Source organism: Chelonia mydas, chromosome 1 (assembly GCF_015237465.2).
Source record: "Chelonia mydas isolate rCheMyd1 chromosome 1, rCheMyd1.pri.v2, whole genome shotgun sequence".
Taxonomy (NCBI): Eukaryota; Metazoa; Chordata; order Testudines; family Cheloniidae; genus Chelonia; species Chelonia mydas.
In genome coordinates, this window is record NC_057849.1 from 235,779,813 (window position 1) to 235,805,847 (window position 26,035).

General features: G+C 42.3%; 1 protein-coding gene across 21 annotated transcripts in view; it reads left to right on the plus strand.

The window, feature by feature from the left end:
* Positions 1-3,521: 3,521 nt before the first annotated feature.
* EPS8 (epidermal growth factor receptor pathway substrate 8) overlaps positions 3,522-26,035 on the plus strand; it is a 201,755-nt gene continuing 179,241 nt past the window's right edge. For 5 of the 21 annotated variants that reach the window (XM_037877068.2, XM_043539359.1, XM_037877067.2 and 2 more), the window contains exon 1: positions 4,205-4,554. The gene's annotated coding sequence lies outside the window, so the exon portion shown is untranslated. The other 16 variants (XM_043539393.1, XM_043539405.1, XM_043539352.1 and 13 more) reach the window with 13 other exon arrangements.

Here is a 26,035-nt window from a genome sequence, read left to right on the forward strand (position 1 = left end):
CTGTTAACATTACATACATAGCACACATGCTTTCGTTACAAGGTTGCATTTTGCCTCCCCACACCGCGTGGCTACCCCCTCAACCCTCCCCCCTCCCCGTGGCTAACAGCAGGGAACATTTCTGTTCAGCCACAGGCAAACAGCCCAGCAGGAACGGGCACCTCTGAGTGTCCCCTGAAGAAAAGCACCCTATTTCAACCAGGTGACCATGAATGATATCTCACTCTCCTGAGGATAACACAGAGAGATAAAGAACGGACGTTGTTTGAACGCCAGCAAACATACACTGCAGTGCTTTGTTGTACAATGATTCCTGAGTACGTGTTACTGGCCTGGAGTGGTACCATGGAGGACGCAATAAGGCTGCCCTCCCCAGAAACCTTTTGCAAAGGCTTTGGGAGTACATCCAGGAGAGCCGTGAATGCCAGGGCAAATTAATCCTTTCACATGCTTGCTTTTAAACCGTGTATAGTATTTTAAAAGGTACACTCACCGCAAGTCCCTTCTCCGCCTGCTGGGTCCAGGAGGCAGCCTTGGGTGGGTTCGGGGGGTACTGGCTCCAGGTCCAGGGTGAGAAACAGTTCCTGGCTGTCGGGAAAACCTGTTTCTCCGCTTGCTTGCTGTGAGCTATCTACAACCTCATCATCATCATCATCTTCTTCGTCCCCAAAACCTGCTTCCGTGTTGCCTCCATCTCCATTGAAGGAGTCAAACAACACGGCTGGGGTAGTGGTGGCTGAACCCCCTAAAATGGCATGCAACTCATCATAGAAGTGGCATGTTTGGGGCTCTGACCCGGAGCAGCCGTTCGCCTCTCCGGTTTTCTGGTAGGCTTGCCTCAGCTCCTTAAGTTTCACGCGGCACTGCTTCGGGTCCCTGTTATGGCCTCTGTCCTTCATGCCCTGGGAGATTTTGACAAATGTTTTGACATTTCGAAAACTGGAACGGAGTTCTGATAGCACGGATTCCTCTCCCCATACAGCGATCAGATCCCGTACCTCCCGTTCAGTCCATGCTGGAGCTCTTTTGCGATTCTGGGACTCCATCATGGTCACCTCTGCTGATGAGCTCTGGCCAGCGTGGCAAGCTGCAGGTGACCATGCAAACAGGAAATTGAAATTCAAAAGTTTGCGGGCCTTTTCCTGTCTACCTGGCCACTGCATCTGAGTTGAGAGTGCTGTCCAGAGCTGTCACGATAGAGCACTCTGGGATAGCTCCCGGAGGCCAATATCGTCGAATTGTGTCCACAGTACCCCAAATTCGACCCGGCAAGGCCGATTTAAGCGCTAATCCACTTGTCAGGGGTGGAGTAAGGAAATCGATTTTAAGAGCCCTTTAAGTCGAAAAAAAGGGCTTCATCGTGTGGACGGGTGCAGGTTTACATCGATTTAACGCTGCTAAATTCGACCTAAAGTCCTAGTGTAGACCAGGGCTCACTTTCTATCTTTTGGGTCACCTGATCTCTCTCTGTCCTTCTCTAGCTTCCCCTACACTCACTCTTACTTGTCTTCTGTGCCTCAACACACAGCTCCAGGAAAGGCACGTATGGATTCATCAATGCCTGATGCCTAACACACCCAGGAAAGTGCTCCTGGGAGCCTCAGAAGGAACACTAAGCCCTCCAGGGGAATCAGAAATTCTTTCTTCTAGGAGATGAGAGATCAGACAGCAGCTCCCTCCCATCAAGCTACCATGACCAGCAGCAGCATTTGTCCTCAGCCCTGCCATGAGACCAAGGGCCACCCAACCACCCCTTGCAAAACATGTCTTCAACTGTTTCAGAGCAACTAATTAATCACATTTTTTTAGATTTGTTGAAGGTTTTCTTTGTGATACATAAATATAGCTTCCAGTGTTATTTTCCCAAGTGCTTGTTGCTCCACGAGAAATTTCTGGTTTTTGCTAGAAGACCCTGTGGCAGAGCAGAGGATTGCTGGGACTGCAGAGTTACTATCAGCTGCAATCTGAGCTCTGGTGTTCCTGGTCCAGAGCTGGGGAAGAGAGAATGTTTGTCAGACTCTTTTTCTGTTTGCTTGTTTTTGTTAAAACCTGTTTAACTCAAAACTCCTGCTGAACAGTTGACAGAAGTTCTACATCTCCACTCTTCAAGTTAGAGCTGGGAAAGTGGCAGCTCTTATTTCATCTCATTATGCTGTCCCCATCTCTCTCACTCTGATTCTGTAATAAACTCCATGCTCCTATGGAATCCTATTGACTGCCAGGGAACTCTGAACAAGCTGAGTCATCTAGCTCCACAAAGCCGCTTGCAGGGTGGAGGCCTAGTTCTCCAGAAAACAACAGCCACCCAAGGCACAGTTTGATATTCCTTATATTGTTAAAAAACAAACAAAGGTCCACCCTTTTTCTTAACTCTTGGTAAAATCTTTGAGACCACCCTTATGTATCATGAAGACGCAGTAAAGGGGACGGCTGGTGTCCCTGACTTCCCCTCGCCCTGCAGATAAATCATTGATTTGCATGAAAAGCAAGTGACAGATGTGAGGAAGGATATGCCTAGTGGAAATTCCAGTAGAATCCACCTGCTGTCCTATTGGTTTCTACTGATCTCTTTTGGTTTTTACTGTAGAGCAAAAAATCTGTTGCCTGGTTTTAAAAACCAAGGCCCAATCCTGAAAAGATGAATGATGTTCTTAGCTTTTCCCTTGGTGAGCAGTGCTACTGAAGCCAAAGAGACCACTCACAGTGTATGATTCAGCATGTGTAGGAGGATTTGTCTACATAGGGGGTTATTCCAGAATTTCCCAATTAATTTCATGTATGGATGCTCTTATTCCGGAATAAGACCACCCAACCACAGAGTTAATTCGGAATGGTTAATGCATTTAAAATTCGCATCCTACCTTAATGGTCATGCGTTGACAAACCCTAAATCTTTCAGTATTGCCAAACCCAAATATTCCAAAATCAGGAGTCAGCCCTCAAAAATCATGAGATTGGCTTACAAGATGTTAACAGTTAAAAATAATACATGTCGAGTTCTTTGAATGTATCTTGTGTGCAGGAAACTTTCATGAATGGATTTATGTTTACAACCTTTTCTGTGCAGCCACAAGGGCTACTGTTTTCTATATGCTAGCCACAAGGGCTAAAAAAGAAAAACTGAGATTCTCAGGTATAACATGACTCCATGCCTTGCGAGCTAAAATGACCCCCCTCCCCAATCATGTGACTTGTAGTAAAATAATGAGATTTGGCAAAAGGAGACTCTTCGCAGGCTGGGGGCTTACATGTGAGCACTAGTGCCCACGTGTGGAGAGTGAATCACATGCATAAGTGTTTGCAGAATCAGGGGCTATGTAGTTCCAGATGGAACCACTCTAAAATAAACCAGCTGAAAAACGTCATTCGAATTTTCCACTTGGGGTGGCAGACTCCATCCTCATACTAGATTAATTTGAAGGCAGGTTTTACAATATCCGCTTTTATGATGATGGGTTTCATTTGTTTGTTTTTGTTTGTAATTGCTCTTATTCATGTTGTCATAGCCTGGGAAACAGCCCTGTAGTTAGCAAACAATCATGCAAATCACACAGAGGAAAAGAGGGCGAGGAGAATATTATTTTTTGAGCTGAGCGTTATGGAGCTCAGAGATGGGCCGGAAACACAAAGCCCAGCTTCAGATCGGCGTCAGCATTTTGAACACCACAATTTTTGAGGCTCTTCTGACCAACCCTGCACGTAATATCACACGTGCGTGATTCTCACTGAGTTCAGTGGGATGGCTTCTGTGCTTAAGTGCACGAGTGTTTCCAGGATAAAGGTCTTGGGTTCGCATGTTACCGGGACGGGGAAAAAAAAGGGCAAAACTTCAGAACTAGATCAGGGGCTGGATTCCAGTCTCCTCCCAGCTACTCCAAATGTATGGATTTAGGTTTGAATGTCGGGTTGAACCTTCCCCCCGATTATTTCTGTATTGATTTTTCATAAAAAGTACAGCGCCTCTAATTAACCTTCAGCAAAACCCCCAGTCGCGTACTGTACTCAGCTGCTTTAACGGGAACAGGTCAGGGCGGTGCTTTCACCTCCCCTGCGACACACACCCACCACGGGGGCGAAAGCGAGCGGGACCGAGCGGGTCTGAAGACCAGGTTAGTGCGAACGCGGCTCCGCTCCCCCGATGCGGGGAAGAATACGGCCAGCAGGTGGCGCTCGGGTCTGCGGAAAGCCAGAGCGCCGCGGCGGGCGGCAGAGGCGGGCGCTTTGGAAGCCTGAGCTGCCCGCTGCGTCCTCCCCTCGCTGCTGCACTTTGTTCCACGAGCAGCAGCAGGCGCCGCCGCCGCAGCCCCGGGCTGGAGAAAGCCAGAACTGGCGGGGGGGAGCAGCGTAACCTGGGTGCCTCCTTCCCCGAGGCTGCTTCTCTATGCGCCGGAGAGAGCCCTCCTGGCGGGGGGTCACGCCTTGGCCACCTCGCGCCTAGGGCTGGGGGGATTTCCCTGCCGCCCTCCCCTCCAGCTCGCCCCCCCCGCGCAAGGGAAGCCCGGTGGCGGCACATCAGCTGCTGCCTGCAAGGGAAGGAAAACAACCCCTCCAAAGGTAAGAGGCTCCCAAAGGCAGCAGCAGGGACTTGTGGCGGGCTGGAATGTGCCCGGCTCGTCGGGTCCCCCTTCCGTGCTCCTTTAACCCCTCCACACACACACGGTGTGTTTTTGTTTTTGCAGGTGTGCCTGTTTTTTAATATGGCGAATTGCAATGTCCACTGCCACCCTCCCTTCCCCCGTTTCAACTGGTGTGTGTGTGGGGCGGGGTACAGACTGGAAGCCCTCAGGCTGGGAGCTTTGAGTGTGTTAGTCCTTCAGGATCTGCCAGGGGACTCCTTCCCCAGCGTAGTTCAGACCTATGCTATCCAAGCAGAGGGAGAGGGTTTTTTTTTTCTGCCCCCCCCCGTCAGGGTGTTGGAGACAAACGCTGATGTGTCTCTAATTTTTCCTGGTAACTTGAGCTGCAGCTGCCACACCTGCTCTCTGATCTTGTCAGCTGGGCTTCCATCACGGGCTTTTATTGTCTCCCTGGGGTAGAGGTGCTGTTTGAGGTACTGGTACCTGTGTGTTAATGACTTCCCACCCCTTTAGGTAAGGTGACCCGGCTCATGTTATCAATTTGTCAATATCAGACAATGTCCTAACTAGGGGGATTTGGGCAAGAAGGGTTAACAGTGTAAGACTGGTGTATCTGTTTTCTCTGTGCCGGTCCCCCCTTTTAGCAGGTGATTTGGCTCTTCTTCATTATAGTGCCACTTTCTGGCTTTTCTGAAGGCAGCTCTTCTTGTCTGTGACTGACAACATTCACTCTTTTTTTGGTAGGATACCTGTGTCTGTCCCACTCCGTTTTACTCCTTTTTTGTCTCTGATCTTCTCTTTTCAACCCTTTCCCCCACTCTTTGCTAAATTCTCTTGGCATTCCCTCCCTCCCTCCCTGCTTGGTCTAGGCTCTAACACCTGTGGTGGTCTTACTTAAGTGATCCCCAGCAGGACTACATACACCATGATTTCCCAGGGGGATGAATATTTTTGGATTGTGAGTGAGCACCCAAAAAGCAGCTGGGAATAAAACCTGGCTTAAAAATGGTTAGTAGCAACCATAAAAATAGCTAGAAGGACAGATGTTACTACTACTACTTTGTTGTTCTCCTCCCTTTCCTTAATTTTAGTGTCATGGTAGAACAGATGAAATACGAATAAAGATGAACACCTTTTGCTATAAACTGCAGCCATAAAACCCCATTGACCTCAATGGGATTGCATATATATAAGTAATAGTGGAATTTTCATTTAAAATGAAGTACAGAGGAGGAACTAATGCTCTTTGTTTTCTATGTGATGAAACCTGTGTTCAGATGTACACTCAGTAGGGGGTTTTCTGACTTTTCCATAGCATGGGCCACATCTTAACAGGGTGTGTCTTGGACATCTTCCCTCCCATTTCTGATCATGCTGCCCTTCTCTTTCCATTTGCCCTTGCACAGCATCTGATGTCAGCTATCAAAACTGCTTATGTGGGAAGGTAATGTTAGCCAAACATTTGTGTACTTAGCAGCTGGAAATGAGGAGAGTAAGCGACATATGCCCAAGCACCTCTCCATGGAGCACCAGGGAAGTGCTTCACAGACCATTGTTTGACTACTGCTGCATTAGGCTGTATGTGAGATGAGTGTGGCATTCTCAGCTTAGTTTTTAATGACCAGTAGGGGACCTGAGATATTTTTAAAGGTTCATGTGACATAGGAAAGGTACTCTGCATTCTGTCCATGCTGTTAATAAAACTTTTATATCGACAATGAGCAGGTTTGGTCTAAGGACATCATGGAGCTAATTGCCAGGTATATTCTTTGTACAAGGACTGTCTTGTACACTGCTCGTGAATAAGTGTTGTTGGCAGATTTGCATCTTTAGTCAGGGTAACATAATACTTAATTCAGATCTCCCCTTGGGCAAATGCACTTCTGGCTTTTCTTTTTCTTTTTCGTATATTTTTATTTTAATGGTGTGGACTGTATTAACACAATTGTCTTTGAACATTATTTTTATTGTACAACAAGTTATGAAACCCTCTAGGATTACACTACAGGTGTGTGTGTGTGTGTATATGTGTATATATATATATACTGTGAAGTTTTTGTATCTGACTCTTCATGGTCTTTGATCTAAAATTTTTGGAATAGTTGTATCTGACAGATGCAATTGGGAAGAAGTAAATACAAATAAATATCCAATTAGAAGGAATACACTGTGATTGAGAGTTACCAGGACATACATAAATTATTATATAGAATGAACAGTTATTCTAATGATACTTTCAGTTTTAATCTCTGCATTTTGCAGTAATTTCTTTCAGTCAGATGTTAACTTCACACATGAAATATGATTTTCAGTCCAGCTGGAAATGTATCATAGAATATCCGGGTTGGAAGGGACCTCAGGAGGTCATCTAGTCCAACTCTCTGCTCAAAGCAGGACCAATCCCCAACTAAATCATCCCAGCCATGTAAAATCTCTTCTGTTAACTGCAGCATTTTTTTTCCCTGTGGGTGAAAGTTAAACACATAAAGTTAAATAATTGGGGCCTCCAGAGCCTAAATATATGAAAACTTCTCCCTTTGCAACTGCAGTGGAATAATAGAAAACTCGAAGGCACACATGGTAAGGACTGCAGTTTACAGAATGCTTGCTTTCTTTTCAGTGACTAGTATTTGCTTCTCTATCATCCTTCTCTCAAGTCCTGTGTCATCCAGTAAACTGGGAGGCCTTGTGTCCTTGGTCCTCCAAGGTTTTTCTTTGAGTATTACAGAATCTCTTCTCTTTAATCTGAGTGGCTGGTAGCCAGCAAGAAAAGTGATTTAACACCTTTGAACGATGCTGTCTCAATCCTCCAATTAGAAAAAGTTCCAGTGGTGCTTTACACTGCTGTGTGTATTGATTTTCCTGAAACGGCTGGAGTAGACCACCTTCATGTGGCGAGGCTTGTTTTTTTACATATTCTTTGGTACAAAATTTTCCATAAAACCAATTTTGTGTCTGTTTGCCTCTGAGATCCAAAGTTTTCAAACATCCTGGTTCTGAGTTGGTTTTCCAAGTATTCTATGCAATGGTTTGCAACTACACTGCTTTTAGCCATCTTTTTGATTTGTCTTTATTAATGTGTGTTGCAGTGATCAATGGCTTTAACCTTCTTGGAGCTTTTACCTTTTCATTGTTTTCCCTATTGCAGTCTCTAGTTAAATGGTCTCTGTCACTTGAAAATCACCTTTTTGTCTGAAAATCTTGTACTTACTATAGTTATGAGGAATAGCTATGTTTCTGATCCTGCAAACATATACACTTATTAAACTTTAAGCAAGTGAGTGGTTTTGCTTAAAACAGTAGGACTGCTGGTGTGCATAAAATTAAGCATTTGTGCAAGTGTTTGCGATACTGAGACCTTTGGTTGCTCTAACTGAAAGATTAGAGAAAATATGTTTTAATATGTTTGTACATTTGATAATTTTTTGTGCAGAGTCAGTTTTGCTGTTCCCCTGTAAAATTAGTAATTTTCTTCCTGGTTGAAAATATCTCAATTAACATTCATGTGGGAGCAGAAAAACCCTTCTCTTCTCCTCCCCCCCCCCCCACCATGTTTTTTTTTTTTTTTTAAAATCCAGGATATACAATCCAAAAAGTGCTGTGTCAGAAACTAGTCAGTTTAAAAAAAATAGACCTTGTCAGCTTGAACTTGGAGCTTATCTCCATTTTGATCTGAGACCCGAATTCCCACAAAGTCTAATGCACGTACAAGATGTCCTAAATAGTCTCATTGTGACGGAACTGCTCACATGCTTAAAGTTAAGCACTGTGACCCAAGAACCCTTTAGTGCCAACTGGCAAGGGGGTTACAGAATGTCCTGATTCCGGTATGTACGTTTTGGTTCACCAAAGAGGTCATGTAAGGTCTTAAATGAAAGCGGGGTCACATTCATCATTAATATCCTTGTGAAATGTGTGTACAGACAATACTGTAGGGAGTAATGTGTTTATCCTGAAAATATGTTTTAAAGTCTGGTTTCAGAGTAGCAGCCGTGTTAGTCTGTATTCGCAAAGAGAAAAGGAGTACTTGTGGCACCTTAGAGACTAATAAATTTATTTGAGCATAAGCTTTCTTGAGCTACAGCTCACTTCATCGGATGCATTCAGCAGAGAATGCATCCACTGAATGCATCCGATGAAGTGAGCTGTAGCTCACGAAAGCTTATGCTCAAATAAATTTTAGTCTCTAAGGTGCCACAAGCACTCCTTTTCTTTTTGTTTTAAAGTCTGTATCAAAGCAAGCTTGACAAACAGGTTTTCTATCAGCTGAGGGATGTTTATTCACCTGTCTCCCTGTTGAGATGTAAATTAAGTATTGTCTCCTTCACAATGGGTCTCCCATCACTGATCTAAGCTGAATGTAAAAATTCCAAACGGGAACTAAGAGCTAGAGAAACACAGCAATGGAAGAGAATCTTCTCTTGTGATACACTTCAGCGTTTTACTGAACTGTATTCAGTGAACAAAGATACCCCATCGTCTTGCAACTGGGAAATAAAAGGCCGGTGTGTTTACATTCATTAAAATGGGATCTCAACCAACCTTGGTTGAAATGTTGCAGAGGACCCTTGGGGTGAGGTAAAGCTAAATCTGGTCTCTAGAAAGTGTGTTATGATTTTATTTTATATGTAACTTTGTTTCCCTTTTGCTTACTCACTATCCCTTGAATCTTGAGTTTTTGATAACATGCTTATTGTTGTTCTCACTATAAATATGTGGTAGTGCTGTGGTATTAAGCGAGGTGCGGATCTTGAGCTGAATCATACGAGCTGGTGTGCATGCTGTCCCTCTGGGGACAGCAGACCTAGAATTTCTGTGAGTGTTCAGTAGTTCAGCTGGACGCTACTGGGGAGCGCTTCAAAGGGGTTTGGGGACTACAGTGCACCTATTGCTAACCTGCAAAGCAAGGTAAGGGCTAGGACTGCCCAGATGAGAGTGCTTGGGTGGCTAACAGGCTGGCGATATCAGGGAGCTGACACCCAGTTAAGCACAAGCAAGTCTACTTCTCAGTGGAGCCAGGTAGGGAAAAAGGTGATGCTGAGTCCTGGGTACCCTGAGAACCGACACAAGCACATGTATATCCATTTGCAAGATCAGGGCCTTGGGTGTTCTATGTAACTGTAATAGGTCAAACATTTCAGACTTCTATTTTTCAGTTGGGCTACACAAATGAGCAGAATTACATATGCCATGAATCTTTGCGGGAGCAAATAATTAAGCAATCAATTTGCAAATATCTAGACGATAAGGTGATAAGTAACACTCAGCATGGATTTGTCAAGAACAAATCCTGTCAAACCAAACTGATAGCTTTCTTTGACAGGGTAACAAGCCGTGTGAATAGGGGAGAAGCGGTAGATGTGGTATATCTTGACTTTAGTAAAGCTTTTGATACTGTCTCGCATAACCTTCTCATAAACAAACCAGGGAAATGCAACCTAGATGGAGCTACTTTAAGGTGAGTGCAGAACTGATTGGAAAATTGTTACCTGAAAGTATTTATCAGTGGTTCACAATCATGCTGGAAGGGCATAACAACGAGTGGGGTCCGTCAAGGATCAGTTCTGGGTCTGGTTCTGTTCAGTATCTTCATCAATGATTTTGATAATGGCATAGAGAGTACACTTACAAAGTTTGCAGAAGATACCAAGCTGGGAGGGGTTGCAAGCGCTTTGGAGGAAAGGATTAAAATTCAAAATGGTCTGAAGTAAATAGGATGAAATTCAATAAGGACAAATGCAAAGTACTCCATTTAGGGAGAAACAATCAGCTGCACACATACAAAATGGGAAATGACTGCTAGGAAGGAGTTCTGTGGAAAGGGATCTGGGTCATAGTGGACCACAAGCTAAATGAGAATCAACAGGGAGGGAAAAAAAAAAGCGAACGTCATTCCTGGATGTATTAGCAAGAATGTTGTAAGCAAGACACGAGAAGTAATTCTTCTGCTCTACTCTGCGCTGATTAGGCTTCAGCTGGAGTATTGAGTCCAGTTCTGGATGCCACATTTCAGGAAAAATGTGGCCAAATTTGAAAAAGTCCAGAGAAGAGCAACAAAAATGATTGAAGGTCTAGAAAACATGACCTGTGAGGGAAGACTGAAAAAATTGGGTTTGTTTACTCTGGAAAAGAGAAGACTGAGAGGGGACATAACAGTCATCAAGTACATAAAAGATTGTTACAAGGAGCAGGGAGAAGAATTGTTCTTCTTAACCTCAGGATAGGACAAGAAGCAATGGGCTTAAATTGCAGCAAGGGAGGTTAAGGTTGGACATTAGGAAAAACTTCCTGTCAGGGTGGTTAAGCACTGGAATAAATTGCCTAGGGAGGTTGTGGAATCTCCATTATTGGAGACTTTTAAGAGCAGGTTAGACAAACACCTGTCAGGGATGGTCTAGATCAGGGGTGGCTAACCTGTGGCTCCGGAGCCACATGCGGCTCTTCAGAAATTTAATATGCGGCTCCTTGTATGGGTACCAAGTCCGGGGCTGGAGCTACAGGCACCTACTTTCCAGTGTGCCGGGGGGTGCTCACTACTCAACCCCTGGCTCTGCCACAGGCCCTGCCCCCACTCGGCCCCCTCTCCTGAGCCTGCTATGCCTTCACTCCTTCCACTCCCCTCCGAGCCTCTTGCATGCCATGAAGCAGCTGATCGGGAGGTGTGGGGAGGGAGGGAGAGGTGCTGATCAGTGGGGCTGCCAGTGGGTGGGAGGTGCTGGGAGTGGCGGGGGGGGAGCTGATGCGGGGGCTGCTGACGTATTACTGTGGCTCTTTGGCAAGGTACATTGGTAAATTCTGGCTCCTTCTCAGGCTCAGGTTGGCCACCCCTGGTCTAGATAATACTTAGTCCTGCCATGAGTGCAGGGGGCTGGATTAGATGACCTTTCGAGGTCCCTTCCAGTCCTATGATTCTATGATCTTGTGTCTTGTGACACTTCAGATATGTTTGCTTGTTTTATTTCAGTGAAATATCGAAAAGCTTTTCCCTTCCCCGCCAGCATTTGAGACTGATATCTCTGGAGAGTGATGATAGGACTTGCTGTGAATGGTAAAATGTTTGCCACAACACTGGAAAATCAGTCAGCTTCCAAATCATGCTAATAGTCCAGTGTGTTAAACCAGGCATTGTGCCGGTCTATCCTTATTTTAAGGGCTATTATTAATGGGTGTGTGTTAACATTTAATAGAAGTTTTATCTTATAAACACTTTAAATTCCATGTTTGCTTGTTATAGTTTGATTTTGATTAGTCCAGGGCTTCAAAAAATACCACACATTGACTAGTTAACCTACCAGCCAGAAGCTAATATGAAAGATGAGGGAAAATTCTATAAGTGAAGTCTACAGGCAACCTTACACATCTAGTCCCAAATCCTCTGAAAGGTACTGAGGCTCCTAACTTTCATTGAAATCAATGGGAGTGAGTGCCTAATTTTCTAAGAGTATCTGGACCCTTTTCTCTCTAATGGGAAGAGGCAAGATGGTGGGCTTCCTTCTAAGGTATTGTTCCTTGACCTTGCTTCATCGTCTGTATTGGCCTCACTTCCAGGTGTGTAAGGAAGATGCTTTTTCAGGTGACATTCTTTGCTGGAAGTGAGAGGGAGTTTGTGCTGATTCCCTGGCCCACTTCGGAACCTTCTGGCAGCTGTAGGGGACACAAAAGCAGGGGTGGTTTCTGAGAACCTGGGAGGAGTTTGCAGGACTGACAGTTAGTTAGCAAAAATATCTTTCACTTTGCAAACTGAGCAAACTTGATTGGAAAGTCCTTCAAGAAAGATTGAATGAGGAACCCTCTGATGTCATTTTGTGGTTTCTCTTTTGATGGGAACCACACTGAAATTAATACTAAAATCAAACACATTAAAACAGTGGTTTTAATTTTTTTGTATTGATAGAATTGCCAAATAGGTGGCAACAGGCACAATGAAAAGCTTTTATATGGAAAGGCTCCTTAATGTTCTGTTCCCCAAGCCCAACTGGAGGAGTAGCCAATTAATGCAGTGTGTTCTAAGTGTAGCTAGAGATCATATTTGGCTCATTCACAGTGTCTAAAGATGATGATTTATCTATAATTTTGAATGCCTAAGAATGTGTTAGGCACATTGGAGAGACAGGTAAAGACATGCTGGTGCCTACTGAATGTATGTTGCTTCCTCAGTGGTTCCCAGAAAAATACGTTCTCTGATGGTGTGTATTAATTTTGTTTTAATTAGAAGGTTGTTTAGAGCTCTGTCGAATAAAGCTGCTTTACCTTGACTCCCAGGTACTTCAGATTAAACCCACTGCAATATCATTGCCTCAGTGCTTGCCACCCAAGGATATTTTTAGCAGGAGAATAAAGGGTTGTATTATGGGGATGGGGTTGGGTGGTATTGCTTATTGATTTTGTTCTTCTGTGAGTAAAAACTCTCTTTACCCTTGTAGAAAAACAGGCACTGAGCTTGCTGCTATTAATTTCCTTAAGACACTAAAATGCTGGCTCGAGCAGTTGAGAAAATCAAAGTCACGTTAGCAATACCTTTACATCTGTTGGTTACTGACAGGTCCAAAAACACTGGGCAAGTAAAGTGTTTAATTTACACCTGCTGCAGTTTTACAAAGTCTGAGCTTAAAAAGGAAAAATCTCATGAGACTGAACAAGCATATTTATTCTCTTAACACTTGCACTATATAGTGTGATTTAACAAGATCGCAAAGAGTGTTTTAGCAATGTTTTCACGTTGGGTGGTTGAAATTGAACATTACTGTGACTCATTTGCTTCGTGCACTGGTGACTTCTGCCTTAAATATATGACTCTGGTTAAGAGGTTTGTTCTTTCTTCCCTGTGTGGAAGAGAGAACTAATATTATTCCAGCCTTCTGCAGTGCTCTTCTCACAAATGTTCAGAACTTTTTTTTTTTTGCTAGTGGAGTCGGGCTCTTGACACCTTCTTGTTCTAGAGCTTTGCCTCCTCTCTCTGTCACAGTGAGTTCTGCTCAGTGCTTGATTTGTGCAAAGGCTGAAGGCACCTCTGTCTGGGCTTGCTGCATCAGTTATGAATGTAAAAAAGTTGCTTGAGGCCCGGAATGTAATTGTTTGAGCTCTGGCACCCCTTTCATTACAAAATAAGCACTGGTTCTGCTTGCTTTTGACAGCGCTCTTGGGATGCCTTCATCCTTACAGCCAAATCTCGGACACTTTCCAGAGCAGTCGTCTTAAAATTGAATCTGGCCTAATTATTCTTGATGGAGTGTGTTGTGCTTTGTTGCGTTAGCCTCTAATTTATAGGCTGGGATTTTCAAAGGCACCCTAGGGAGTTAAGTGCCTCACTCGTTCAATCCCCTTGGAAAATCACATTTTATCTCATGAATATTTTGGAGCAAATGTAGAAAAAGTAGGCATTCAGTGGTCTGAATTTACAAGTGCTTGGATTCATTGGAGAGTTTAGCAACTCTAATCTCTAAAGTTATCCAGAAAAGAAGATGGAAATACTGGGGACATGTGTTAAGAATGAAGCCAGAACATCTGCCATGGCAGGAGTGCTATTGGACAGCTGGAGGAACACCCAGAAGGAGCCAGCTAAAAGAATCCCTCTGTTGAACATTACAGAGAGGGAAAAGTTATGAAATATAACATAGAGGACATGCAAAGAGTGGCCCAGATTAGATAGGGATGGTGGAGCCTGGTGCGTGCCCTAAGTGACATCTGATATGGGAAAGATTTGGATTCAGATTAATGACTGTATTATGTATGGTTTATGTATTAGAAACCTTTGTACTACAGTGGAATATTCATCTTGTTTTTTCAGCTACCCAGTGTAATTCTGTAGTGTTATGAATGATGATAAATTGAGTTCTTGCTCTGAAATCTAGTCATACCGTGGTTTTGGGTTTGTTTTTTTTTTTATTAAAAGAGAGCTTGATGATCTCCTGGCCTTTTAATAAATGGAAAAGTCAGTCATATATTTATGTGCCTCTAAAATAATTTGCAGCTTCACAAATTATGTCCCAGGAAACCTGTGCGAGCTTTCCATTGACTTTAGTTGCAGTTTTATAGGTTAATCCAAAGGCAGAATTTGGGGCCTATTAGATTACTTATGTAATTTTACACTTTTTTTCTCCTCTTGGATGTCCCATCATCAGCTCTCGCTTAATCTTGCCACAATGGACCATTTTATCTGTGCTCCTAATTCCTCTCCTCTACTTCTATCATTATTTACAGATCCACAATCCTTCCTGTGTTCTCACACCATTGGTGTAATTTTTATCTTTTTTATTTTTTTTCCTCTGTCTGTGTCTAGGGATAAAGAATGGTCTGGGAGTTAGGAGGGATGTCTTCATCTGCTCCTTCAGTACTGAGTGGTGTTATGTGAACAAAAAACGGGAAACAAATTGCTCCTGAGATCTTATCCTGGAGGGACTGACACACTTTGTGGTCTGGTGCAAGTCTTTTATAGCCAGAGTTTCAGAAGTGCTCAATTCTCCTGTATCTTGGACTTGACTTGCTGGTCCCTCTAGTCCAGTATCTTGTATCTGACAGTGCCAGAATCTTCAGAGCAGTAGGCAGTTATGGCATAACCTGCTCAATGGGAAATCTTCTATTTAATCCCTATTGGTCAGAGGGAGGCGCTAATGCATCTATTAAACTCTTGAGGTTCTGTAACCCTTAGTGTATGTAACTCTGGATGTTCTTATTATCCATGTTGTTGTTAGCACCTAGGAGTTCCAGTCATGGATCAGGTACCCATTGTGCTGGTGCTGTACAAACAGAGAACACAAAGATGGTCCTAGCCCCAAAGAGTTTATGGTCTAAATGAAATAATTGGCCTTGGTAATACATGTTTCACTTCTGCCTCTGTTCTCCCATTTGTAAAATGGGTAGTACCTCCATCTCAGCAGCTTTGTGGTGATTATTTAAGCAAATGTTTGTACAGACTGAAGATGTAAAGCACTACATAAATGTAAAGTAGTATTATTTTTATTAGCAGCTGGTTTATCCTAATTGCAGCAATAAAAGTTCCAATGCTAATGGCAGCATTGTACTTGTTCTGTGTTGACTGGCTTTCCTGGTTATTAGGTTCCTAAGAGCTTCTGCCTTGCCAGTGCTTCATTCAGGAAGTGAGCCTTACAAATATTGAACAAGATAGATAGCCCACTACAATGGTGTTGTAGCACTTGGGATAGATATTTCCTCTTTCAATCAAGATTGTGTCTTTTTCATGCAATGTAGCGCTCTTTCTGCATGCTCTGACATCATCCTAGTACACGGAATCTAGTGCCCCCGTCGCAGAGAAACAAGGAAACAATGGAGGTGTTCAGGGTGGTGGTAAAAGTGCTGGTCAAGTCTATACTGAGGACAGGGGAGATGAGCAAAGCTGTCCTCTGATACCTAATCATTGTGAATTACCTAAATGGCTTCAAAAGTACTAGAACTCCACAACTGGAATATAATCTTTTTTTGGAGCATGTACAGTATCAGCAATGCACAGTATTAACTTGGATGTGGTCTATGCCATTGTGACAGAATACACTCCTATATTCACACCCTACACTTGATAGTAGTAATCTTTGTGCAGAATGTGACTTGGAAGGTGTCATTTGAAAACTAATAACTCACTGGACAATAATATCATAACATGTATGTAAGTGAAGTTCTGAACATGAGCTGAAATCATGACTGAAGTGTGTGTACCAGAAAGGTCTGGGGAATGGGTAAACCTGTTTTTCAAAGACAAAGGACAAGCTGACACTTGGCCAGGTATCATCAAAGCTGGGCCATCACTTATTAAGTGGCTATTTTTTGGTAAGGAAAGGGGGCAGGAACAACAGATCTGCATCTTAAGCAAACAACTTAGCAACCCCCCACCAGCTAAGATGTCTCCTTGCTCTTAGCTGGAAAGAACTTTATCTAGGGGGCCACCCTCTGGAAGATGCATTTCAAAGGGGGATTGAACTATAAAAGTGAGTAGCAAAAACACCACAAGTTGTATCTCCCTATCCATCTCTCTTGAACCTAAGACAAAAGAATCCAGCTCTTTGACTTTTTGGGAGTGATCTGAAGATTGGTCAGTATGGCTATTGGAAGCATGTGGTAAGAATTTTACCTTGACAAAGCCTAGTTTGTAAAGTTTTAGTACTAGAAAGTGTTTTATCTTTATTTTTCTTGTAACCATTTCTGACTTTAATGTATTATTGTACTCATTTAAAATCTATATTTTTTGTAGTTAAATCTTTTTTTGTTCTGTAATCAAAATTAATCCAGTGTTATGAACTGTGTGGGTAAGTATATTTAGGATGGCAAGTTGTTGTATATTGTTCCCTTACAGGGACAATGGACCTTTATCTGAGGGCTGGATAATGCAATACAGAATACACATTTTTGGGGGAAAATCCAGGACTGGGAGTGTGTTGATGTCATCCAGCATGTGGTAACCAAGGCTAGTGGAAGCCCGAGCGTGACTGGAGTGCTGCTGACAGGCTGCAGCTATATACAGGCACTCTGGGTGCGACTGGCATGCTGGAAGGCTGTTTGTGAGTGACCAAGGTGACAGCTACAGCAGCAAGACATTGTAAGGCACCCAAGGTTGCAGGAGAGGGGTGACAGCCCCCTCAATGGTCTGGATTGCACCCTGAAATGTCATAGCCATCCAGTATGAAAATTAATTGGAAGCCAGCCACTAGCAGTTGTGCTCATCACATTGATATGTAAGAGATGGATTTATTTATTTTTCCTTTTTGGAAATGTTAGTCTGTGGTTGGAAATGTGGGAAAAGAGACATGGTAATCCATAAATATTAGCCTGTGGGTTTTTTTAGATTTGCATTTGTGAAACATCCATGACTTGGTGCTGAGCTATTTTTATTAACATCCTAGTTCTTATCACATGTAAACAGCTTGTAAAAGGAGGATGGGAACACTGTCTCTAAGCCTCTGATTTCCAAAGTGCAAGGAAGAGAAAGGAAGATTGATTCCAGTGGGCTTGAAGGTAGATCGTTGGCCCCTCCTATTCCGTTTTTTTTTTAATTAGTGAAATAAGAGAAAAAGAAGTAGCCTGAGGCTACAGAAATATTGGTTGGATTAGCAGTTCTTGCTCATGTAGAAAACCTTTCCTTTGCTATCGGCTTTGAACGGTGCAACTGAAACAGTGACATTTGAAACTAAAAGGAATGAAAATGCAGTGGGTCTCTGGCAAATTACTGGTAGTCTCCCCAAGCCATTTCTGTTCAAGAATGCTAAGGGGACAAGAGGGAATGAGGTAATTACAGCAAAGAGAACAATTTGGTTAATCTGTTTTTACAGCTATATCCTGAGGATTTGATAGGGAAAAAGGACCATCCAAGACTTTACAGTATTATTCTGTTGGAATATTAGGAATGGATTAATGTTCAAATCTCCCTCAAAGCCAAACTATTTTATGTATATTGGATCTCTTTCATTTCTTGTAAATATTAAGATGGGAATATAATGGTTTTGAATAACAGAATGCTTTGTGTAATCTGTTTCAATGTTCTTAATTGCCGATTTATGAGATCTTGATTTTCGTATGGGTGTTATGTTAGGAATGTCCAGTACCTTCTATTATACTTTCTTTTAATTGAATAACCCATGTCAGTAGAGAGTGACTGTAGCAAGTGATCAGTTACTATAACTGTATTTTAATACCTGATCCATAGCTCATTGACGTCAATAGGAGTCTTTCCATTGACTTCAGTGGGCATTGGATCAGGCCTACATTGATGGTGTGCTATTGACAGATAGGCAAGTGATTAATGATTTAGTAGATTGTGGGAGTCATGACTGAACTTGTATTGCCTGAATGGTGGGATGTCTTATCTCTGTCAAAGCTGATTTCTAAAAAGGGGGGGGGGGGGAAATACTGGTTCTGATTCCTATTTTGCTTCATATAAACAAACTTTCAGGCCACCTTTGAATGTCATTAAGCTTCAAAACAATGTACACACCTATTTATTTTTTCTTTTGCCGGTCCCTCTAAAATCAGGCCTGGGTTGTACAGCGGCCAAGTCCATTTGACTTCCAAATCAAAATAGCTAAGAACATAGAGGCGTGTGATGTGACACACTTATGAACCTTTATAGTCCACCCTAGTTAAAACTGGGAGCTGAATTCAGAGAAGTTTGAAACACAGCTAGCACAGCCTTTGAAGCATGTTAACCTATGTTAAGTGGTGAGATTTAGGCTTCTGTGATTCAGTAAGTTGTTCTTTTACTGTGAGGAACTAGTGACCTTTCCCTTATACCAGGGTTAATAAAAATAAATACAGTAGTAGCTTTTTGAGAGTTATTTAAGAATGGTGGTTCTTGTCCCTAGCATGTAGTCGTGCAGCAGCTTGATAGGAATATTAGTGTTCTTGCTGTATTTCTATGTTATGCTCTATGACAACAACTAACTTTTTTGAAGCGCAGAAAATCTGCCCAAGGGTCCCTCATATCAAAGTATAATATGAAATGCAGTTTTTTAATAAGAGCCCCATATTCATTCATTGCATATATTAAGGGCCTAATTTTAAAGTAGTGTGTGTGATGGAACCTGGATAATCCCTCATTTGCACAAAATATTGGATCTCTCCCCATCTTTCAAAGAATTAATGGAGTGCTGTAGCAAGGTCTTACATTACTAGAAGGTAATTATTTTTACAGGAGATACTACAGTATGTTTGCTGGTACATTATGAGGTATAATCATAAATGAAATGGCCAGCATCAAAATGAATAAGCAAAATAAGGCCATTTTTATTGTTCATTTAGTCAGTAATTTGCAAAATTAAGTAATTTGCAGTGGGCCTCCCAGTCGTTCATATGAATTAGTGAGGATCTGCTGAGCCAGACTGTATGTATCTATCTGGCAAGCAAAGGAATGGTGAATCTGAGGAGAAACTGCTGCCTCTGACGTGACAGTTCTTTCCTGTACTGTCTCTTTAGGCTTTGCATTTGGGAGTGTAACAAAAGGATAATGTATGTACTGAGTCCCTTAATGAATGCAGATCCCTGTCTGAGCTGTGGCCATGTGATCAGCCCGTCAGCAGGCAGAAAGGTGTTTTCCAGTGCTTGTGTGACAGGCTGTCTCTCGTAGCCTTGTATTGACATGCTCTAAAACTGCACTCTGTTTTGTCATGGCAGGTCTGTAAACCATATTCCCTTCCTCCTCTTACACACCGGTAAGTCTTGTACATTTAATAGGCTTTGAATTAAGTGTTTAAAGTTTGGAGACTGCGGGAAGAATAGGGAAATTCAGACTCCAGAATTTTTTCTCCTTTAAGTGTGCACCTGTTTAGTGCAGAGCATAAGGTGTATAACTTCTTGTGCAGCAGATAGGCACAGTGGGACAAAAAAAAAGATTAAGGCTAGAATAACTCAAACTTGCAATTCTCTTTTGGTTTCTTATTTAATATTTGTATTGTGATAACACCTCTATTGTACTAGGGAATGAATGCACAAGTTAAACAGAACTTCATTATTTAAATACAGTGTTTATTTTTAAAACCGTTAAAGAGCTTTCATAGATTGTAAGGCCAGAATGACCTCCTGCATAAAACAGGGTGTGGGCTGCTTTTTTTTTTTTCCATTTACACCTGCAATGAGCCCAATCATTTGTGTTTGACTAGCATATCTTCCTGAAAGGCATCCATCTTGATTTGATGATATCAGGAGATGGTTCCACTGGTTAATCACACTCATTGTTAAAAAAATCGTGCCTTAAAGTTTCAATTTGTCTGCAAGTTTCAACAGTTAAACACCCAAACAGGTCATTGATACACTTGTATAGATATGTCAGATTTGCCTGGGTACACATCAGTTGCTCGTTGGGACAATATTATTTAAATAGGAATAAGGTAAATTTTGTGCCCATGTTGAAAAATATAAAGCAAGGTAAGTGTGGTTCAGATGATGTCTCTTCCTCTCCTCCTCTTCACTTCTCTCCCTGTCTCTGGTAATGGAGAATGGACTGCGTTTATCCCATCTGCGTCTTTTTCACTGTTTTGGTGTTCCTGGCACACTAGGTTAGACTTTCAGTAGAAGCACTGGTGAAGTCTAGGTGATTCAGGGGTTTGAGTATTGTGAAAAGAAGTAGGCCCACTGAGAGGCAGTGTTACCTGCTACTGCTGTTTTGTTCATTAGCATAGAAAATGTTCTCTCTGCTGTATCCAGACATACAGACTTTACTCTAAACGGCAGGCCATAAAAGCAGGTGAGAGTAGAGGGATTGGGAGTTATGGATCCTGGGTTCTCTTCTATCTCTGCCCCTGACTCACTGTTTGAATTTGGACAGATCACTTACCCATTCTTAGTCTAACCCTCTGGATGTGTCTGTGCTTCACTATCTCACTGGGATGTTCCGAGGCTGAAGTACGGTTTGTAAAGTGCTTTGAGGCTGTTGGTTGGGGGAAAAAAGGCTAAGTGCAAACTAGTGCTGGTTCAGATCACTCCTACCATGCAGAGACCTATGAAAAGGGCTGGAGAGGCAGGGACTCCAGGAGAGAATCATTTAGGGCCCTAAGTAGTTTGGAGGCCTCCCAACCCCACAGACCCTGGGGTCTGTGGGAAGGGATAGAGGCATCATTTGTTTCATCAGATAGCTACCCTGCTGGCTTTATAAAGCAGGAGCTTTTTTGCACTTGGTTGGGTGTCCCCTGTAGTGTCTCAGTAGCAGCCACAAATAAGACTTGGGGAACTGATACTGCTTCCAACAGTATAGCAGCTTGGATGTCCACAGGTGGTGTATGGATATGCCACAGAGTGCCTATCTCTTGCTTAGCCTCAAAATCCCAGGGACATTTCCCTCACAAAGCTTTGGTGGAGGGACTTCTTTTGGGGTATAAGGTAGAGGACATAGTGCTGATACAAGTGGCATTCTCTCCCCTGCCCGGATGCGCACACCTTCCTCATAGGCAGGGAGATCTGCCCATGGAGGGGTCCATTCTACATTTCCTATGCTGAGAGAAAGCTCTAGGGCAGTGTTTGTTCCTACCACTCTGTATAGAATAATACAGGCCAATGGTTTTTCCTTCCCAGGATGCAAATGACCTTACAAATGTTGCGTGTTTGAAGCTTAGTGTGTCTTTGTGGTAAAGAAGCTTTTTTATATGCTTTGGGATGGTGGTTTGTGCTTGCTGATCTGAGAGCATGTTTAACTAGCATTCTCAGTCCATCTCTGCTGTTTGACATTTTTTTTCCCCCTGGTGCTCCTGGAAACTCCCTGGATCGCAGCTCCAGGAAAAAAAATAAAATTCCAGAGCTTTTTGCCTTCATAGCTTTTTCTTTCTTCTTTTTCAGGCAAATAATTCAATAGATTCAGTATGAATCAGTTTTGCAAGTTTCCTGCAGTTATATCTTTTGGGTCTCTCCTGGTGTTAGTGTCCTCACTGGGAAAACAAAGCTAGTGATATACACGTTTCCTGTGCAGTTAATGTGTTCTTAACAATGGTGCAGTTAATGTGATGTGCAGTCCAGATTATGTAGCTTCTAGTGTAGCTAAATTCATATTAGAATGTTTGTGCCTCTTAGAAGGGAGTTCAGAGATTCCCCCCCCTCCCCCCCCCCCCCCCCGGGGTAGCTAAGCAGAAATATTGCTTACTCAAAGAATATGGTTACCAGTATCCTGTCTTTGAAAGAGCCTGACTCTGACCATATGTAATTGGACATAATCTTCTGTCGTGTTGGAAATGACCAGTATAACACGGTGGCAAAGCGTGGTGTTGAAGTAAATTTTGTTATTTAAAGGGCCACTGTTAGGATTAGATACAGCACTCATGTGCTTAACTTTATTCACGTTGTTCAATTGAAGTCAATGGGACTAATGTGCTTAGAGATAAGCACATGCAGAGAGATCTGTGGGATTGGGGCCTAAAATTTTATGTCCAAAACAACAAAAACAAATAAACCCCAACCTTGTTTTATTTATTAATAGAACCTTAGATTATATTAAGATTAAAGTAACTTTAAAAAACATATTTTTCACCATTTATGCTATTTTCCCCCCTCCCCCCATCATTGCTTTAGTTAAGAATGGCTTTTGATGGTGTGGACATGAGAAACAGACCAATATCTGCAGTGTTTGAGTTGCAAACACCACAGAGCCATGTTTGAAGTCAACCAACCAACCTGTTTTTCTTTAAATAAAACAAAGAAAGCATGAAAACATTTCTACTAAGGTTACATTTTTGTAAAATCTTCTGGGGCTTAAACTACCTACCAACAGTCTCCTTCTCTTGCACTTAATATTCATCATCTGTGGTTTCTGACAATGAGACAGAGTAATTCTTACATGACCAGGGAGTATAAAGTACTAAGAATTCTTAAAATGCTTCCCATCTTCTTTAGATGATGTATGAAAGAGAAACTGAAAATGCCCTCACATTTCAGTTCAGATGGGTTGCTACTGATTTTACTGCATTCAACTCCACAGAAACCAGGGGAGGAATAGAAATTTAGATGATACTAGTGCTTATAGACAAGTAACACACACTATAAAGTTATTGTATGTTGCTGAATTAAATTTGGGGATTAGCCTCTTTGTGGTTTCTAGGTTGTCCACTTTATAGACAGCTGAGATCTGAATGTATCACTTTACATCCTTGGATAAAAGCATGCAAGGTTGGATACTTAGAATTCCAAAAGCTAATGAATGAAACTCAGTAGGTCATGCTTGGTGTTACTGTTAAATGTTGTCTTAAAATAGAATTAAACACTTGTCACTGGTACAGGTATTATTGAGCTAAACATCAGTCCCATTGAAGTCAATTTCAAAACTCCAGTTGACCTGAAAGGGACTAGGAATTGGCCCTCATGTTTTCAGTAATAGGATCGAAGAGGAGGTGTTCGTGGCTGGATTAGTTCAGTTGTAACCGATGTAAGATTAAAAAATGGGAAATAGGCTAAAACAGACTTGTGGGAACATAGCAGAATCCATATGCACTACGATATGTGATTGGTGGGAGCAGAGAGTGTTTCCAGGGCTCCCTGTCCTGCCCCCTTGATTTTGGCAGCTAGTGTGTTTTTCTTTCTGTTTGTTCATTTCTAGCCCTGATCCTTGTGAAGATAGTTATTACCCTTGAGAATGCAATCTAACATTGAAAGTTAATCACTAATTCCCTTCCACCCTCCCTTCCCCAGAACACACACGCTAACATGAAGTCTTTAAACCACGATTTGAGGACTTCAATAGCTCAGACATAGGTGAGGTTTTTCGCAGGAGTGGGTGGGTGAGATTCTGTGGCCTGCGTTGTGCAGGAGGTCAGACTAGATGATCATAATGGTCTCTTCTGACCTTAGTATCTATGAATCTATTTTGTTTTTCATGGTCTCCACTCCAGGGAACCTATTAGTGTTAGTATTTAACATTTATGTTATGGTAGTGCCTGGAGGTCTCACTCATGTTGAGGTCTGATGGTCTTTGGGACCCAGGCTTGTGGACTTGGTGTTTCCAAGCCTGTGCTTGTGTCCACATTGTATTGTAAACCTGGGTTTACAGTTGCTGGACCTGAGTCTTTCAGCTATGCTAATGCATTCACAGACCTTCTGGCTTGGGTCTGCTGCTTGAGCTGCATCCACAGAGCAAAATGAAAAGGCTTGGACCCAGGACTTGGGCTCAGACTCACCCGCTAGCAGGGTCCTAGGAACCTGAGTGTTCACTGACTTGAGTCAGACTGATCTGTGTGTGGATGGAAGAGGGGTCTTGCGGTCAGACCTGAGTCAGATGTGCAGTGTAGATATACAGCATGAGACCAAAGTCCTGGAGCTAAGTGGAGTTGTTGGGGTTTTTTTTTTTTAGCCAGTTGATTTATGTATTTTCTGTTGAATAAACTAACAGCAGTTTTGAGAAAGGGGGGCTTGGATGTCAGTCTTCTGGATCCACATCACCATGCTTCCGCATGACTAGAAGCTGTCATTACTAATCTAAACTTATCCGTACTAGAAATGGATATGGCTCTTCATTTAAAGTGCCCAGATTCAATTTGTGGTCCCAAGTGTAATGAAATTGGTGAGTGTAATCTCTAACTGTCCAAATGATCAAGGCTAAGCCTTAAAAGATGTGCTGTGCTGCAGTTCTCAAATTCAGGGCACACCTCACATGGGATTGGCCTCTTAAAGATCATTATCTTAATGACGAATGGAGTGCTCAACCACAAAGTGTAAACAGCTTTAAAGCCTTTTTTTATTGTTTTTAAAGAGAAAAGTCAATATGTCTTATCAATTTAGCCTTTTTCATGTGCCCAGAAATGGGTTATCTCTACAAAGATTAGCTAGACTCAGGTGGGTGACAGCATATTGTATCTGTTCCTCTTGTGTTATCACCTTGATTCTGTGGAACATTCCATGCCACTATGAAATCACATTAAGCATAACCATTTTTGCTATATACGCTTCCCCCACCCTTTGGCTCATAACTTGGCTGAAAACATTTTATTTGCCCTAATCATTTGGCATACGGTATAAAATCTCAGTTAAACTAAAAATCAGCTTTTTAAGATATGCATTTTAAAATGAAGGCAAAATCCTGATGGGGTTTTGTTGGTGGTTTAGTTTTTGCTACTATACTTTAAAAAAACAGTTACAGCCTCATTATTCAGTTTTAGCAATTAAGCAGTATATATTTTCTCCATTAATTTCCATTTTTCATTTGAGCACAGATAGTGTACCTTGTTCTCATCAACATCTAAAGCAGACACAGTCCATGAGTAATTTACAATCTAACTAGACAATATTTGGGAGGTCGTAAAATGACTTTAATTTAGGGCCAGATTCAAAGGGTACTCAGTGAATAGAAGTTATTTAAATTTGTTTTAAAAGGGCTGGTGGCATTATTTACCTGTCTGGATTTCAGGAAGGACAGATTTTAATTGAGTGAATGGACAAAAGGAATAGGCAGCTCCAGATGGAGGGTATGTTACGGAAGGAATTAAGCCTAAATTTTCAAGAGTGACTAGTGATTTTCAGTGCCAGTTTCGAGATAGCTAACATGAGACACTTCAAAGGAGTCTGATTTTCAGAGGGTGTGTGTTCAGCTCTCTGAAGTATCTTGATGTTTGGGACACATTGGAGGCACCCAAAATTCATTCTTTATGAAAAGGAGTACTTGTGGCACCTTAGAGACTAACCAATTTATTTGAGCATAAGCTTTCGTGAGCTACAGCTCACTTCATCGGATGCATAAAGTGGAAAATAGTGAGGATGTTTTTATACACACAGACCATGAAAAAATGGGTGTTTATCACTACAAAAGGTTTTCTCTCACCCCACCCCACTCTCCTGCTGGTACTAGCTTATCTAAAGTGATCAATCTCCTTACAATGTGTATGATGATCAAGGTGGGCCATTTCCAGCACAAATCCAGGGTTTAACAAGAACGTCTGAGGAACAGTGTTGGGGGTGGGGGGGGGAGGGAAAGGAATATACAAGGGGAAATAGGTTACTTTTTATAATGACTCAATCACTTTTTTTTCATGGTCTGTGTGTATGAAAAC